The 18046-nt window shown below is 39.7% G+C and overlaps 1 protein-coding gene across 5 annotated transcripts in view; it reads left to right on the forward strand.

The window, feature by feature from the left end:
- The window catches only part of LOC117831100 (retinoic acid receptor RXR-alpha-A-like), a 245489-nt gene that overhangs the window by 14126 nt on the left and 213317 nt on the right, over positions 1–18046 (forward strand). Inside the window, exon 4 of one of the 5 annotated variants that reach the window (XR_004634907.1) lies at positions 2770–2939. The exons of the other annotated variants lie outside the window; for them this stretch is intronic. The gene's annotated coding sequence lies outside the window, so the exon portion shown is untranslated. Of the gene's footprint in view, positions 1–2769; positions 2940–18046 lie in introns of those variants that run through there. 5 annotated transcript variants of the gene reach the window in all.

Below are 18046 nucleotides of genomic sequence, written 5' to 3' on the forward strand. Positions count from 1 at the left end.
ATTTTAAAAAACAAAATATTGTGCACGAAGAAGACCAGGGACAAGCTCTAAACACTAGCTCCAAAAATGGGATTTTCTCAAGTGACTCATTAACTGAGAAGTATGATTGCTTTCTTATCTGGTTTGGTACATTTGAAGTTTGTTTGGAAACAAATCAAGACTGTTTGCTGGGTATTACAAAGAATGCAGTTGTCAGGCTTTTTGAATATGCTTGTGAAATTAGGGGCATCAAATACAGCTTATATACAGTCTATAATAAAAACATTCCCACTGTATTCCTGTAGCTTGTGTTCTTTAAAGTGGGGATTCTTTCCTTTGTCATAACACTTGTAGTAGGATACTCCCAGACGAGTATCTAACAATCAAAAGATATGTGTGTCTGTGTACCTTTTGTAGACTGTGTTGTTAGTGTTCTAAGAGGCAAGGAATAATTAACACTACAAAGAACTTAAAATCAAAAACTGTAAAGTACATGCAAAATGAACAGAGGGAGGCAGTACAGCAGAGAAAATGAAAGGTAGAGAACATTAAGAGAGTCCTATGAAGAGCTTGTGATGGGCATGTATAGATGCAGTATAACAAGCAGTATGAGAGTACAGATCTACAAACAAAGACCAGTCTTTCCAGATGTTTCAGCAGTTGGTCCCCAAGGGTGCACTGCCAAACTCAGCCTGACTTCTTGCCTCCCTGTGTGTTTGGCAGATGTGCTGGGTTTTGTGCAAGATTCTGACCAAATGCTGCCACACAAGGAGCTCGAAGCCAGGGGCTTATTTACACATAAGTCCCAAACAAAAAGAAGCAGAGCATTAATGCAAAAAGGAAAACAGTCTTATCTTTGTCCTTTTTTTTTTTGTGGAGCCACAATCCGAGAGCCTGGTGTTCTTTGTCTCTGTTTTTCTTTTTTTTGACAACTTTTGATGTAATTCCTGAGGCCACATCATGAAGCGGGCCTCTTGTTGGAAACATATGCTTTTTCAGTGTTCTTTACCCCTGGCTTTTGGAAAGCCAGTTCCCTTATATACCCCTTTCTTTACTCTGCCAATACCACAGAAACCCTTTCCTTCCATTTAGATGCCTGAAGTCAATACAAACCAAAGAGAAAGAAGCCAGTGCCAAGAGGGAGGCTTTGCAAAGGAAAAGTAGCATTTGACACCAGAGGAAACTATAAAAACGTGCATATTTTAATCATAGGACAGTGAACGTGGCATGACTCTACCCTCATAAATCTCTCTTTATAGCACACATTTCGCTGTGGTATCCCATAACGATTATGCACATAAGTTCCATTCTTATTCTTTAATTTATCGATAAAGTCATCTATCACATTACAATGACTGAATCGGAGGTGCACAGTGCTCTTGAGAGGTGCTTTGCCATGCTTTTTTATCCTCTGCCAGTGTGATCAATTGTGGTGTATGTGGCATTACTCTTATCCACAGTCGTGATGAATGGAGAAATGATTCTGCTGCATGTGTCATTTTCAGTCTAATCAATACTGCATGAGACTTAATAAGGGAAAGGGTATATTCCCTCAGTTTATCCCACTTTTTCCTGCCTTCCCAAGTCGTGCATGGTATGACTTTTTTGCATGTCGTACGATAAAAAACCTCATAATGGGAACATATTTAAAGGTGGAATAAACCATACGTGCTTTGAAAACTTAAAGCACATAGTGGGAAAAATGGATTGTGAATATGTTATTCAATAACTCGAAACTGTAGCTCCAGCTATGTACTTACTCTGTATGAGTAAATGTTATTACTGGAAACAATATTTATTCATAGACATATTTAGCTGTCATGATCGCTCTGTGATGAATCATTCCTGTTTAGGTTGAATGTGGTACAGTTGATCTTGATGTTGATCTTGGTACAGAGCTGTGTAGGTCAGGATCTGGGGCAAACACAGGCCCTGTTTACACTCAAGCAAAATGGGGCATTTTGTCTTTGGCTTAAAGATGATGAAACATTTTTTTGAAAGCAAACACAAAATCTGTGACCAACCACAATTTCAACAGATATGAAGCCACATCTCATCTGTTTACACAGGCTGTTTACACTGCACTACTGGACCACTGGGGGTTTAAGTTCCCTTCATAGCGTGTATGTTGCGCTGCTGAATGCAGAAAGTTGAACCACACATGTACAGATGAACATTAAAGTCTGTCATTTTCCTGCTGTTCATTTATTTTGGGAAAGCTTAACTTCTCTTTGTGTTGGCTTGCAATAGAGACAGAAATGGCAGCAAAGTAAAGTTGAGTTTAGACAGCTTAAATAAATGCACATAGTTAAAACTATAGAACGAGTGTCACAATTTCATGCATGCATTGAGAGGCCATTACAGCAGGAAAAAAATACATTAATTATAATTTTTAAGATTTTTTATTAGTTAACTCTCATTTGATGACAAAGTCAGCTTTAGCCTTAAATAAAGCTTGTAGCCATGTAAGCACTGAAGAAAGATTAACACATAATGAGGAGCAAGGAACTCACTTGCACTCACTGCAGTAGATAGTGCTTGGTTTTTGATGCCATCATAATTTGACATATATTTCCGGTTATTTAATGTCAGCAGTTTGTACCTTTTTAGATTTCATCAGACAAGAAGGAACCAGGCAATGGTTGCTCCATGTTTGTCATAAAAAGTGGTCCTATATGGCACTGTTGCAATATACTGCTATTGGCAATAACTATTTTTAAAAAGATTGTCATATTGATATTGTCCTAAAAATGAGCATTTGGTAACACTGTGTAATTATCTGGTTCATAGGGGGTGGTAGTAGTTTTGTAAGCTTGTTGTCACCCTCCATAAAGCAGAGGTAGACAAAGAAGAAGCAGCAGGAGAAGAAAACCACTCAAGACCACAGTGTGTGGCTTCTACTGCAGCACAAATCATGTTAGAGTATCTTGCTAACATCTATCATCTTGTCTAACTGCCTAACCCCCAAATAAATAAAACTTTTTTTAAATGTTATCCTGAATTTTATTATTTGTCATAATCATAAAGTGAAAATCTGATATTATGACAGCATAAGTCTTATACTAAACCAATCTTTTTCTCAACCCAACTGGACACGTTTTTGATAAGTTTTGATGTTATTCCTGAGGCCACATTTGCAGGCGTGTGTGTGTGTGTATGACATGTGTACATGCCAGTCCAATCCAGAACAGCAACATAGCAGTTCTAGCTGGAAGGTTCAAACAAGGATACACAGATCAGGGTTATGAACATTCCATGGAAGGAAACCTCATTTTTTTCTTTTATGTATTATAGATCTATTGTTTCTTTCAGTGAGCACATGCTACAACCTCTGTATAACCATGACTAAGTATTTTAGTCACCTGATTGTACCCCATATTGTGCCTTCAGTTTCTTTCCCTAGTCTTGATCATACCATAGTTGCCCTTTACACTCATTAGATATTGTGGACAGAGATAATTTAAACAACACTGCCATTGGACTAAATCCAGGTTTTTGCACAATCATCAAATATTGACAGTCTTGTCTGGCTATAGACTTGCATGTGTTCCACACATGAGCACCATCCTGCATCTGTCCTCAGTGTCCTTCTTTCTCCCTCACTTACTCTGTTACATCTTTGTCGATTTTTTCTCATGCATATGTTGTAATTGCAAAGGGGAAAAAAATGGACATTTCATTGAGTGAGGTTAGATGAAGGCTGATGAACAGAGATTTTCATTCAAAAACAAGGCAAGGCAGCTTTATTTGTATAGCACATTTCATACACAAGGGCAACTCAATGTGCTTTACATTAAAACATTAAAAGCATTGGAAACATTCAGACAAGCATACAAAAGCTCAATTAAAATGAAAAGTATAATAAAAAGCAGAAAAGAAAAGGAAAATTACAAATATATTAAAAGAAGAAATTGCATTTAAAGCAAGTTAAAATAAGCTAAGATAGGAAAGCAGTGGCAACAAGGTACAAGGGAGCCTTGCTGCACTTCACTATTCTCTATAACTATTAGACAATGATACAAATCTGAAGATATAAATTAATTCATACTTAGAGAAAGACAAATACGGCAGTCAAAGAAAGCTAGGAATTCTCTCATCAATACTTTGACTTAAAAGGAAGTTTGAAGTAGGAACACTTTTATTCTGGTCAAACTTCTGAAAGTCAGGAGTTCAGGTTTAAAAAGCACTGCAGCCCTTTATTGCATGTTGTCCCACTCTGTCTCTATCCAAAGCATTATCTTCAAAGAAAAAAAAAAATCTTATATTCATTCAAAGCTGCACATAAATTAGAATATAGACATAACATCTAAATCAAAGTGCAGGATTGAGAGACACATTTCATATCCCAGACTCTCTGGATTTCTATGAATGCTAATTATTCATGCTCCTCCTTAAGAGCCTTAGTGAGATGCCATTTCTCGAATGCATACAGACCCTCTAACCTCTTTATCTCTCTAACGTCTCATGTACTTGATTCCTGTGCTTGTAAGTGCATCTCCTTAGAGGGTATTTGCAACCCCGGGTGGGCGGATGTCATCCTCCCAACACTCTACATTTGTTGGGAAAAACAAACATTTACCATGGGAAGAGAGGAGCTGTCTGAGGGTATCAGGGGGAGGGACGGGGAGAGGAGAATGATGAGGACTTCATTAATGTACGGCAGGTTGGTTGCTCAAAGAAAATGGATGGCAGTTAAATGAAATGAAAATGGATTGCTGGGACCAGGAAGAGGGAGGAAAAAGAAAAAACAACAGAGGTAATGAGTGATGGGGATTTTAAGGAAGAGATTGAGCTAATTTATCGCACAAAAACAACGTAAACTTCTGCAGTTGCATGAATGAGTTGATTAACAGAGAATTCCGCTGATTTCAGCATTTAAAAATGCTGATTTGTGAGTTTAAAATCATTACTTATTGACTTTTAAGACCATGGGAGAAATGTGAAGTAATTTTCAATATTTTCAAAAGAAAATGTGTCAATAAAAAATATTTGTATTTTCTCTTTATGTCTCTTTTTCTCTGTTCGTAAGTCTTCTCCTTCCCTTTCTCTGCATTTGAATATCTTTTGTAGATTTCTTTGATCTGCTCTGCTGCTCTGTTTTGCTCCAGTTGTTTGTACTCCCTGCTGTGAGACAGGCTCCCACTGTTGGCGAGCTGTGAGAGTGATTGAATTCAAACCAACTTGGACTAAATAGCCTTATTCTGGACAAGAAAGCAATTAATCTTTATGTTAGATAAAAGTGATAACTTGGAAACAACAACTCCACTGTTGGAGGGGAGAAGAGCCTGAAGCTGTGAAAAATGGTTTTTAAGATTCTGCATAGAGATTGAGTTTCTCCATATTCTGCTCCTGCAGTGATTGTGAATTTAAAGTTGAATATGTGGGTGTGTCAAATTTATGCACATGTTCTCCTGTTTACCTGTAAAATGTGAATTCAAGCCAAGAAATAATACGTCTTTTTATCTGAAACAGTCAGTACCCAAATCTAAGTCGTGTTTTTTTTTCAGGCAGAATTGTTCAATTCAAATTTTGCAACTAAGTCTTGTCTTGTGTTCTTTGTAGTGACAAAGCAAACATGGTCCAGTGCAATAGTTTGTTTATGTAGAAATTGTGATCTTTAGTGGTTAATCCTCTCGCTTAGCTTGGCAAATTGACATTTACAAAACATTAACAACTTCCAGATCTGTGTGATATTGGGGAGTGGAAAGAGGACATTACCAGATGGGCAAATATCAACTGACCAGACTTTGTAGGTGGATAAACCATAGACTGTATAAATAATGGACGTAGTATCTGTGACGTCACCAATCTTTTCCTGAGTACTGTTTTGAAGCCAGTCATCGGCGGGAGCCATATTGTTAATGCTGAACTCAACCAAACTTAGGCTATGTTCACACTGCAAGGCTTAATGCCCAATTCTGATTTTTTGCTCAGATCCGATTTTTTTGTTTGCCTGTTCACATTACCATCTATAATGTAACCTGTATCCGATTCCAGTGTGAACTGTTTGCGGCTCCGAACTGCCCCACATGAGCAAAAGAACAGTAACAATGACGTCACATGCAGCGGTTTCACAAACGTAAACATGGAGGAAGTCAGCATTTTCGCCTTTGTTACAAAGTTTTTGTGCAGTTTGAGCCGGAGAATGAATGACCAGGTGCATGGAGGTCAAGTATAAAGAAAAAGAGAGCCAAATTGCTTGTTTCGGCTTTTTGCGGAGGTGTGGTGGCAAATACAATTGAAAGGTCTATGTGGATGCAGACACAGAGTCAGGAGTGGTGGGTCTGCGACCTTAATAGTTTCACAGAGGCATGTTGAGGGCAACTTTCAATAACATCTGTCAGCGGCTTTCCCCAAGTCTGTTACATCGTTGCTATCCTCTATTTTTGCAAGGCTACCACCACGCAGAATTGTGATGTGTGTTGCTATAAAGTGACGTGAAAGTATCAAATGCGCATCAAGCCTCCTTGGCCGTTCACACTGAGGTCGCATTGAAAAAAAATCTGATCCATATCTGATTCAGAACCACATATGGAAGTGGTCCAAAACTGATTTGAAAAAATCAGATTTGGGCCAGATTTGAGTGTTCACACTGCCTCTAAAAAATCTGACCTGGTCACTTGACCCCCCAAAAAATCGGATTTGGGCCACTTTTGCCTGCAGTGTGAACATAGCCTTAGTGTGAGGTAAAGAGGTGGGGTTTGAGCCTCCTAGTCAACAGCAACTGTCATTATTCTATAGAACAAAAGTCCAGGTTTAGAATATTGATTCTGATAAACAACCAACACAATAACCAAACACTCGGATGCTGTTTACATTTTTAATCCATTATTTAAAGCTTGTTCATTTGTCTGAATGAATGGAGCTAAACCCCAATATGCGCGCACATGTTTTTGATGCGGAGGCTGTAAACAGGTCTGTGTGCGTTGAGTGGAGTCTTTTCAGTTGTTGTGTAACAGCACATGAATCACCATGTTTGTGTGATTCATCCATGCAGAGACCCCTGCGCCAATCAACATCTGTGACACAAACGTCAGCATGCAGAACCAACAGCATGATGTCAGATTAATTATTTGTTCTGGACACTTCGCAGAAACACATTAACAGACATTTCATGTTGGACTTGAATAAGACTGTTCACAGGAAACAAAAAATGTTGCCAAAGTCTAGAAACTCATGATATAAACAAAATCACTTAATGTATTAATGCACTGATTTCAATGCTGACTAAAGCGTCAGTAATTTGTTACAATCTACATCTCTTCTGTGCGTCAGGATCAAAATGCATGTCGAACTTGTGAGGCATGTTAAAACCCTGAAAAATTGAGACATGCATGTTTAAAATGAGCATAAGAGGCAACATTTAGACTGCAGTGTTCAATATCTTGAAATAAGTTATTGTAGCCCTCTGTTGTCTTGTTTTAAACTGTATTACTTTTATTCTATGGTTTAACAACCCAGAACTGCACAACAAAAAGAGACCCAAGATGCGTCCCATTCGCTGAAAGGCAGTAAATGTCAGTCCTCTTGTTATCCTTACAGATTCAGATTTGCTTTCAGGTTAGAATCTGGAATAAAAAAGAGGTGGAGTATGAAACCCAGAGGAGGAGAGATTTTGCTGTCAAGTGAGTTTGCTCTTTATTCACATTTTCACTCCGCCTCCTCAGCCTCCGTTTTCATGTATTTTTTTCCATCACTCTGGGGTGCTCAGTCTGTCACAGCTACAGCATGATAGGAGTTAGGTTTTTCTTGGCAGCTTTTCTCATCCCGCTCAGCACATCGGTCTCACCTTGTCATCACCTGCTCCAGCACGTTGGCCTCCATTATGTCTGTATGTTTGTATATCTGTCGGTTTAAATTAATTCTTTTTTGTTATCACACCATGTCAACACATTAAATTTACATCACACTTCAGAAGGGGAGCCTGGAATATTTTGACTTCTGTAAGGAGGAGTTTGGATGGAATGGAAACTTTTTTACATAAATTAAAGGGTAGACTTAAGTCTGGTTTAGAAACACTCAGCAAAACTACAACCAAAATATACTCCACTTACTCTCCGGTCATTCACCTTGATCCTCGCTACAATCTGTGTCACTTCTTTCTTTTTGTGATGCCTGTCTTTTTGTTCACACAGCACTCTTCTCAGGCCTACTTCTGTCATGATTACTCAGTTTATAACCAACCCGTAGTTACTGTCTGTTCAACAATTCACCTGTCACCTTTTGATCTCACTCAAAGAAAAACTATAATTTTGGTGGGATTACAGTAACAAAGATAAATACCTAATAAAGAGTGACACTCCAAGAGTGTGCAATTTGTGGAGAATCCATAGCAGTAACATGATTTATTTTAGAAAGTCTTTGCTACATTTCTTAAACCACATTTTGAGGTAATGTGGTTGTCTTAGATCAGAATTCTGACCAATGGAGCGCCGCCTGCAAGCTAGTTCAGGCAGGCTACTTGAGCTGCGCTCATTCATACTGACACTTCATCATCCTCCCTATCAGCTGATCTCAACATCCTCATTCGGCGGACTTTCTAAGCTGCAAGTCTCCCTGTGTCTGCCTCTGCTTTGCCAGTGCTCCTGCTGTCCTGCTCAGTGCTGTGTGCAAACTTCGTACCCCCCTCCTCCCCGGCATCCACCTGCGGGATCCGAGGGGGGTTAGTCCTATCTCATTACTCCTAAATGTCTGCATTCAAATAATCTATGAGGAGTAATGAGGTTCGGAGCCCATACGCCAACCACAATACTGTATGCGGCAATAAACTTTATCTTAAGTGTGAGTTGTCTGACTGAACTAAAGTTGTACTTGAATGTGTCCTTTGTATATGTGGCACTTCAAGCCCCTGAGGAGTTTTTAGCTGGTTATTAAAACACTTAAATTAACAGTTACAGTATGCCTCTTTTAACCTTTTAACAAGGCCATCCGTATAACGATTGACTGTATCTGTATAATTTTTTTTTCATCTATGTAACACCTACGATAGTGTCAGACCGGACAATCTGCAGATTCTTGTGTGAAAAGCCTTCTTTTTGTTACTTTTTCCAAAGAAACCGTTCATAGTGAGTGATACGTTTGACTGTTCAAAGACAGCAGGAGGAATTTTTTGTCTGAAAACATGCAGAGGACATAATTGGCAGAGATTATTTTGACCACAGGGGGTGCTAATCGTCAAAGATATTTTCACATGGGGCGCTGGTGGCGGAGCGGTCTAAGCGCCCCACGTATAGAGGTTAAAGTCCTTTCTGCAGAGGTCGCCGGTTCGACTTCCGGCCAGTCGACCTTTTCCTGCATGTCCTCCCCCACTCTCTACTCCCCAAATTTCCTGTTTCTCTTCAGCTGTCCTCAGCTATCATTAAAGGCAAAAATGCCAAAAAACATAACTAAGAAAAAAAGGGAAAAAAAAGTCTCATGAGAAATGTAATTAGAATGTAAGTTCATTAATGAAGAAAGTACATTAGAGCTGCTGAGAAGAATCTGTCAGTAAGTTTATATGTGCAGTTAAGTCTAGCTACAGTTATAGCTCGATTAGGCGATTGAATTGGACTACTGTCATTGTCCCAGTACACAAGAACCAGACAATAATTGATTTATTGACAAAAAGCAGGGTTGCCAGGTCTGTGTGTCATAACCGCCACAATGACCAATAGTAGCTAGGCCAAAACTAGCTCGATAGCTAATAAAGCCAGCACAGAAACCACCCCATTGCCAGAATTCAAATTAAGCCAATAAAACCTCTGCCATACTGACTGCAATTTAAGTTGCTATCATTTTTAAATCTACTTACTAAAATTTAAAATAGTTTTCTTTAAAACAGAGCACAAACAAAGAATCCTTTTGAATCTGTCTTTTTCTTAACAGGTCTAACATGTTTTCAGATATTTTAAAAGCCCAGTTTTAGTCGGCAAAATGCAATACATCCTTTTTTTAACAACATGTAATCTCACTCTGTGTCTCTGAGGCTGTACAAAGGCCAGAAAGTTTGCTTTGGATTCAAATTTGACAGCAGATGGCTTCCATGTATACGATGATAATGCTAACATTAAAAAAAGTTCTAAAAGTACGTTTTAACTTATTTTCACTAATGCATTTTGTTTCAATACAATTCTATCGAAAGACTGCAATAAATTTGATTAAAAATAACAAATTTAATGTAAATGAAGTTTCGTCCCTTCCCACGATGCAAACATCAGGCATTGGGTGCACTGAAAGAAACAGATGGTGCTGCTAATTGACAAGTTCAATTTAGAACTTTTTCTGGCATTTGAACTTTTGGGCTAAAATTGAAAATGCATGAGAAAAACTAATGAACAATTCATGGCCATATTCCAACTTAAAGGAAGGAACTGAATTTGAAAATGCAGTGGCAACAGCTAAAGACATTCTGACTGAGCAGACACAATGGAGGGTGGAAATTTAGAATATTCTAATCAAAATTCTAAAAATGCACACGCTGAAGGTTCATATTCAATCCAGAAGGCAACATCCTAAAACTACGAGCAGTAATCTGTCGTCCAGATTTATCACATTTATGAAAAACAGCTTCTCCTCCACCAGCATCTGTACCCAGCACTGAAGCCAGTCAGTGTATCCTTATTCATAGAAAATGGGTGAACTGTATGCAGCACTTTTGAGGAGAGAGCAGATGAATTATAGCATGATGATTACCTTGTCCCCTCCATGCTACATTTGTACTTTGTCATTCCTCTGTCATTCTCTCGCTCTGCCTGGAGCTGGAGAGAATCCAAACCTGCTCGAAAGCCAACTCCCTCACATGCAGAAATGACTGTTGGAGTGTTTGGGAAAACAGCTAACTGGTGACGGATTAAGAGGTTTTAGAGGTAATCTTCCTTAGAGGAAGCGCCCCTAGTCATGGATATGCTGTCATCACTGTTATTAATAGAGACATAAAGGATTAGATCCGCAAAAGTTCGGCTTCCATTAACTGCAGAAAGCAAGCAGTTGTTCAAACACTATCCCCACCCTGAACACAGTGTACTATTGTGTGCTATGCTTTTATTTTCCTAAAGAGAGATTAGAAAATATGCACTTTCAATTTCAAACTAATGTTACATGTCCAAAGATTTATTCTGTATGGTGTACCAATAACAAGGGTAGTATTTCTTTGCTTCATATATTTCCCTCCATAACAAAACAAACTAATAGTCTTTATTTGTTTAGGTGTTGTTTTTTCTAGTTGAGATGATTCTAAGGACACAGGAAGCAGCGTAGGAGCCAGACCATTTGGAAAGCTATTTGTAGCTCATTATATGTTCATTAGTGTTCACTAGACTCATCATGGCGTGCCCCAGAGGAAAATGAAAGATTCACAGAACTTTGGCAGATGTTAAATTTTAATCAGTGAGGTCCAGACTTAAACTGTGTAGGAGTTTTCATCTTAAAATGGAAGACTGTGGTCTGTATGGTTTCACTTAATAAGCAAAGCAGAGACCGACTCATGCTTAATCATATCTCATTTCACTTAGTATGAATAATATGCATACTTTTGCAGGACAAGAGATTATTTGTTACAACATTTTATTAGTGGAATTCTAAAGTTCATTGATACAATCTAAAGTCATGATTCAGCAGATTTCTGTTAAATGATTGGCTGTACCACAACACATTACTCAAGGGGAAACAATAAAAATGTAGTATCTCAAAACTGCTGTTTAAGCAGAAACAATCCCCCAAGGCAATTTACCCAAAATACTTGAAGAGATAGTTCAGTTTTTTTGAAGTGGAGTTGTACAAGGTGCTTGTCAATAGAAAGTGTGTTATCCACAGGGGGATGACGGTCAGCTCAGCCTCTTTGAGAAGCAGCTAGAGAACCGGAACAGAAGCTATCAACCTCTGCAGACGGGGTCAGCTCTACCATGTAATTTAGCAAATTATAACACACTCCAACTAAAGCTCTATCCCCAGTGTAATGCTGTATCTCAGCACTTTTTTTTGCCATCAGAGAGTCATTTATGCTCTGTTTCAAAACCACATACAGTATGTGTTCTTCCACCTGCAGTGCATTGATCATCTGTTCAGGTCTGGGGTCTTCAAAAGAGACAAAAATAGAACCAAAGTAAAAATAACAGTGATTGTTATTGTGACATTTTGACAGCGACGAAGAGATGCAGTTTCCTGTGGACACAAAAACCCACATTAATGAACCAGAGTTTACAGAGGAAGAATGAGACATGACAGATGGAGGGAGAGAAGGGAGAAACTACTGTGCTAACTGGAGAGCAAGAAAAATCCCAAGTTACCTGGTTGTGCAGGTTTGAAGACTGTGAGCCCATGCTAACGAAGTGAAAGAAGTACTTGCTGTAACAAGAGGGACTTCATGGCATTACTTCAGGACCTTTCTGAATCAGAGCACACCAGCAGAACATGTTCCCTGCTGTCCTGGAAACCAATTTTACCAACTTCCTTATTGTTTAGAGGTTAAATCAGAAAAGCTGATCAGTGCACTGCAGGTGAAAGAACAAGTTTGTGTTGTGTCTGAGAATAGTGATAAAATGAATGGGCTTCAAATGGCTATATAAAACGCTGAAAATTTTCCATACACAGAGTACACACGATTTACACCGACAACCGTGGTTTTATAGGAGTTTGTCAGGACTATGTGGTAGAACTGACCCAAACCGAGCTTCTGTTCCAGCTCTCCGTTCCCAGGCTGTTGGTCATCCCCTGTGGCTTACCACAATACACTTACAATTGACAAGTACCTCATACAACCCATAGACTGTATATATAATGGACAGTGTCGCTCTGCCTTTTCCCATTGTACAGTTTTGAGGCCATTCAAATTCATGCTAGTTTTCAGTGGCTACCGACCCTAGCTTTAACAGTCAAATCTTTTTTAGTTTTGTTTTGATTTTTAAAGTTGTATTTTTGGGCTTTTTTGCCTTTTACTGATTGGACAGCTTGAAGGGAGACAGGAAACACGTGTAGCAGAGAGTGGGGGAAGACAGAGGTCCAGCCGGCCATATCTGTGACAAAGACTATAGCCTCTGTATATGGGGTGCTTAGACCGCTAGACCACCAGCACCATAACAGTCAAACCTTTCACTTGACATCTGACACCTAACCTGCTTGCAGTGAAGTCAGACATTAATAATAGCTATAAAGAAATTAGCAGTCCTTATGCTAACGGTCTTGTTTGCATCAGTATTAATTTCAGTTTGTTCCATAACCAGTAAAAACTCCTCACAGGAGCTTAAAGGCAAGGATCTTTTGATTTGTATCAATTCCGTTCGTCCTTGTTATCTTTTATCTTTTTGCTGATATTATCCTGTACAAGTATAATGTTTTCTGACAAGAGACCTCAGCCTGCTTTTTTCAGTCAAACATGTCACTCACCATGAAATCTTTGCTTTGGAAAATGGATGAAAAAGGGATGCTTGTGCTGCCCCTTTTGACATTTACCCTGCGGCATTTACAATCATTAAAAATTACTAAATAGAAACGATCAGTTTTTTTTAATGATCTCCTTTGCTTTGTAGGTCAACAAGAGGCATCAGTGTTAATATCAGTCTGTTTTAAAAACCAGCTAACAGCTCCTCCCGGTAGTTTTAAGAAGCTCAGAAACACAATGCAGTTTCATCTTATCAAGTTATTGCACTAAAGTCAATCTATACGTCTGTCACTTACAAAGCAAAGTGGACAAGTGAGTCTTTCTCTGGTTGCCCACTGTGTGAACAGGTTCCCACTTAAAACACATTACATTTGTCAGATTGGTAAGAAACCCTATGCTTTAAAATATGATGATTGAGATCAGGGACATTCCAAATTCTGCTACCTGTATGTACTCATTCTCTTGTATCCATGACTTTTGATCCTATCATCTTCATAGGATTTTCAAAATAAAGCAGTTAAGTTACAAATAAGAAATAAGTAATATCTGGTTAAACTTCCAACATCTTATCAATGAATGTTCCATATTTTATATTTCCAACAAAGACGAAAGCTCTTCTCTGTTTGTGTTGATGACGCAGGCGACACCTATAGACAAAGCAGTCCATATTAATAGTTTTTTTTAACAGAATAATGTCAACCTCTACACCTTTAACAATCAAATGTATCTTTTACTGAAAGTCTTTGCTATGACAGTTTTTTTTTCACCTCTTCTGACTTTCCATGCAAAGTTTATGATGTACAAAGAAACAATTGACAGCAACATTTTCACACTTGCAAGTGAACTGAGCTCTGACCCATCGGTATGTTTTGAGGTAGGAGAAACAGGCATAAACTGACCTCCTCACCAACTATGTCACCAGATGGAATACTGATGCCTTTCACACATTCACACATTGAATTTAATTAAATATCTATATTCGTATAGACATCTGTTACCGTAATCATTACAATCATCAAATTATAGGTGTATATGTGACTTAAGTGAGCTATTTTTAGTATGTCATGAAAAGATAAAACCACATCTCAAAGTCTAGAAAATAATCTACTCTCTCATCTTCACATTCTTCCAAAGTGCAGAGAACACCAGACCATATCCCAATGTAATTGTCACATGTCAAAATCCACAGTGTACTCCAAGTGCGCGGGGCGCTGAGAGACACAGTGGAGGTTGATGCACACCCACTGCCTTCTTGTCAATCAGCATTTCTTCATCACCTGCACATATTTAATGGGCTAATGAGCAAAGAGTGGAAACAAAGCCATGGGTGGCTTTCAAACAATTCTTACATATCATTATAATCACTTGTAGTCCTGTAAACACATAAAAACAGTCTTTGTTATAATGAGTGATGGATGTTCTGGCACTGCTATAGCACTGCAAGATGTTACTCGCAGATTTTTGTTGGTTTATTGGTGATCCTCCTGCTGTGACTAAGAATCGCTTACCTTACCTTCATCCACCGGCAATCACATTTCTTGTGCCATGATTTTGTCAGTCTTCCTCTGTGTTGATGCCATGATTCATGGTATGAAACATTTAGTCTGCTGGCTCATTCATATTCAATTTCACCCATAAGATGCATTTTAATGAGAATTTTTGGACAAATATAGATAGGGCGGAATATGATGACTCATATCTCAAGGTGGATTGTAATTTTTAAAGGGAAGATTGCAGGTGTGCCTGCAAATGGTTTTATAAATCTGAATTGTTGATGCACGCAGTTTCCAGGTTTTGGGCATACATATGCTTTCAGTATGGGTACTACACACAGTTCTGTATTGAGACCCATGGTCTTTCCTGAGATCTTCTAATGTAATATAAGGTTGTCTAAAAATTGATAGCTTTTTTTATCTTTTTATCCTCATATACCTTTTAATGTTCTATATGGATTTAACCTCCTCAGATCAAAACAAAAGTACCTTTCGATGCTATCCCAGAAGCATTCAGGATTATATGCTGTTAATGTGCAGCGTCATTCAACCTTTGAGATTCTGCAGTGTGAACCCCTTCCTCTTAGAACTTCACTACTTCCTCTTTCTTTTTCAATCTGTTCTGGCTTGCAGTAGACAGATTTGGAACGGCAGGTGATGGTGCCCTGTCTTGAAGTCGGGATAAGGGCCATTACCCAGCTGTCCTTGGGTGGGAGGCATCCATCTACCTTAAGAGGTGTGACATGGCCAAGTGAAGGTGATGTTGTTATGGATGAAGCTGGCTGGCAGCACAAGGTAAGGCTGGCCACTCCGTCACTCAGGGCAAGAGTTGACAGGGTCTTTGCACAGACAAGGAGACCGGCCTTGGGAAAGCAGCACAAGGTTAACCTGAGTGATCTGAGTGATCTGGGACTGAGAGTAGAGTGACCATACTCAGAAAGGACATGAAAGATGCATGAGTAGCATGATGGGGCCGTGATAGGTTCTGTATGAAGAAGCTATGTGGAAATTTTGCATGCATGTGCTCCGGCTGGTAGATTATGTCAATGATGGCCCAATGCATGTTTCGCATTTCATTCTCCTGCTATTAACCATCACAGATAATTGGCATGTGGAAGAGAGAGCAGGAAGATATCCCTCTTCAGAAAATCCAGTTTTGCTTTGATGCCTTTCAGGAAAGTAGATTTTAGTCACAGCCAAGCAGCGTTTGATCTGTAATGTCCATTCGTTTCATTGCTTCTTCTGCCAGTGGAGCTTAGCTTAGGGCCAAACTGATGATGATGCCACAACAGGCTCGCGTTTTTCAGCAGCCTGTCCCGGAGAAAACTGCCCTGTGATGGAAGCCATCTGGACAAGAACGGGGTCATTTGTGTCAGCAGCAGTTTAGATCTAGAACCGTGTATTTAGGTAATACAGCAGAAAGAACTAGATGTCAAGACTCTGCACTGTCAAACACTCAAAGGACACTTTTTCTTCTTTCCCCTTGCTGTCAGATATCCAGCCACTGCAACATCTGAATGGCTGTCACTTGTTGGGTGTGGTAGTTGGAGGCTCGTCTCAAGCAAAATGGGCAGACGGTGCCTGATTCTCTGTTCCGAGGGCCTGTGGCTGATGTAATTGAAGTGGGCAGAGTGAGGACGGGATGATCCCCCCTCACAGAGACAAACTCATCTCCCCAGCTCTCCTTGCCTCCGCTAGCCTGCCAGGCAACGGAGCTGTCGAGTAGTGAGTCTACTAATGGAACACCCAGCTGGCTAGAGACTTCATCACGCTGCAGTGAATTATTCAGTTTCCAGAGGGCTCTTCCCAAATTATTTAAAAGCTCACTTTGGCGTTCAGAGGAACAGTCAGGCCCCCAAAGAAGGAGAAGTTTGTCTTTTTGGTTTCCATGAGTTTTAACTGTCTCCTGAAAGGCCCTGGAAGATAAATGACTCTGCAATTCTGCCTTTGGAAAAGAGTGATCTAATGATTCAGGGTTGTTTAATGAAGCTGCTCAGGATTCAGTTTGCTGAGTAAACCATCACTGTGCATATTGCTTGAAAGTGTACTTGACTGCAAAGTTTAGCACTTTAAATTATAAGAAGCACATATGCTATGCTTAAAAATGAACAAGCATTGTATGGATGTTGATTCCTAAAAAAATTATAACTGTCTTACTCTGTGGGTCATTGGATTTGAATGACACGCTTTAATGTGAGTAAGGCAGAAAGTAATCTACATGTACAACCTTTCATAATGAGATCCTTTTTGCTAATGTTGGATGTGAGGCCCATTTTCATCCTGTTGCAAAAGACCGCCTAGATTCATCAGTCCTTCTGGGTATGTGTCCTGGCAAGGATGACTGATTGGAATTCCATGTCCATATACATCACACTCAATCCTCGTCCACTCAGCAAAGAGCGGATAAATCACTCCGTCTGGGCCGTCCCTCAGCAGGCCCCAGAAAGCCTTTAATAACAGGCTCAAGCTGCCTGCAGTGCCGGCCCCTGATTGTTTTGAGTAAAAACAGATGTGGTTGCTTGCTTCACAGCGCAGCCTACTTGATGGCCATACTGAACAGACCTCTGTCACAAGGCTCTCTCCGCCATGTTGTTTTACTAAAACATCCGGCCCCAATAGGAGGCCACTTGAATTCCCTACCCTCTCCTTTGGCCTCCATTATTCCAGCCTCTCCCTTCTGCTGCACCCTATTGCAAGACAAAAAAAAAATATTTCAAACAAGGTGGAAACAGGCTTCCCTCTGCACCCTCGTAAAGCCCACTTGAGAGTCTGGGTGAACACATTCATGCCCCGAGGCCACGATGAAATAAAACACCAGCGCCATGCCCTTTATGTGAGCCAAAAATGCTGGCCATGTTTATTACATCTGACCATCTGGGGTTTACACGTGCATGTCTGCTGGACACAGCTCCACACAGGCCTGCACTCACACATAGGTCAGAGGTCTTGCAGTCACCCGATAGCTTATTAGCTGCATTCAAGTAAAATGCCAACACATGATTGCCATAACCTACAAGAATGCCTTTGAGCATAGAGTATTCATGCAGGTGCTTTCCCTCTTCTCGCATTTAGAAACACTCTCTTTCTATCTGTCTTTCCACTGATGACAAAACGGTTTCTCAAAGGGAGACAAATGCCTCTGCAGCTGGGGAACAAACCAACAGCATCTCCCGCAGGGTCCTGGGTGACTGATATTCTTCACTGATTTGTTTAAACAGTC

The sequence above is a fragment of the Notolabrus celidotus genome, chromosome 19 (genome assembly GCF_009762535.1).
Source record: "Notolabrus celidotus isolate fNotCel1 chromosome 19, fNotCel1.pri, whole genome shotgun sequence".
Classification (NCBI taxonomy): Eukaryota; Metazoa; Chordata; class Actinopteri; order Labriformes; family Labridae; genus Notolabrus; species Notolabrus celidotus.